Consider the following 807-nt stretch of genomic DNA (forward strand, 5'->3'; position numbering starts at 1 on the left):
GGCCGCCGTACGCTGTCCCCAATGCTGGTAACACCGTCTATTCTGTGCTCTCCTCCGTGTCCACGGCTGCCTGGACCTTCGCAGTGGTCTGCGCGTGCAGTGGAGCGGAGGCTTGGCTCTGGCTTTCTCCTCGTTCTGTTTGGCGTGGGTGGACTTCCTGTCGGCCAGGGTGTCCTCTGACAGCGTGTGGTTCCACGTGGCCACATGGGCCAGCCCCGTGCTCACAGCCACGCTCGTGGCCCTCCGTCAACCGTCTGCGCTCTCCCTCGTGGCTCATGTGCTGGTCCTGGTCCCCACCTAGACCACTGGGTGGGAATCCTTCAGCCCCACAGGGATGGCCCCTTGCACCCAGACCCCATAGCAGCCCGCCACTCTGCCTGTACAGCCAGGTCCCTGGGAGTGACTGGGTTTCTACACACCCAGTCATTTAAGTCCTACACGGTTTTCTTCCCCAAAATTCCTTGTAAGACGTGGGAAGCTGGGCTGGGAATGGCCCTGGAAGTGCACCAGCCCCAGGGGGGACTAGGGTCCAGGCTTGGCCACCTTCCCACAGTCAGCACCTCTAAGGTGAGTCCTCTGATAGGCTGAGTCTGCAAACTCCAACTACAGACTCCCGCTCAGCAGCCCAAGCTACCACCCCACTTCCTCAGGGAGCGCCACTCCTTCCTGGCCCACCATCCCAAGGATCCATCCCCTGCGGTGGAAGGCCTAGTTGCCCAGCCTCGACCTGGGACAGCCCAAGGCCCTAGAAGTGTGGGGCTCCTAACAGGTGCCCGGGCCAGTGGCTGAGTCTGCTTCTGTCTGACC

This window comes from Tupaia chinensis, unplaced genomic scaffold (genome assembly GCF_000334495.1).
Source record: "Tupaia chinensis unplaced genomic scaffold, TupChi_1.0 Scaffold000332_1, whole genome shotgun sequence".
Taxonomy (NCBI): Eukaryota; Metazoa; Chordata; class Mammalia; order Scandentia; family Tupaiidae; genus Tupaia; species Tupaia belangeri.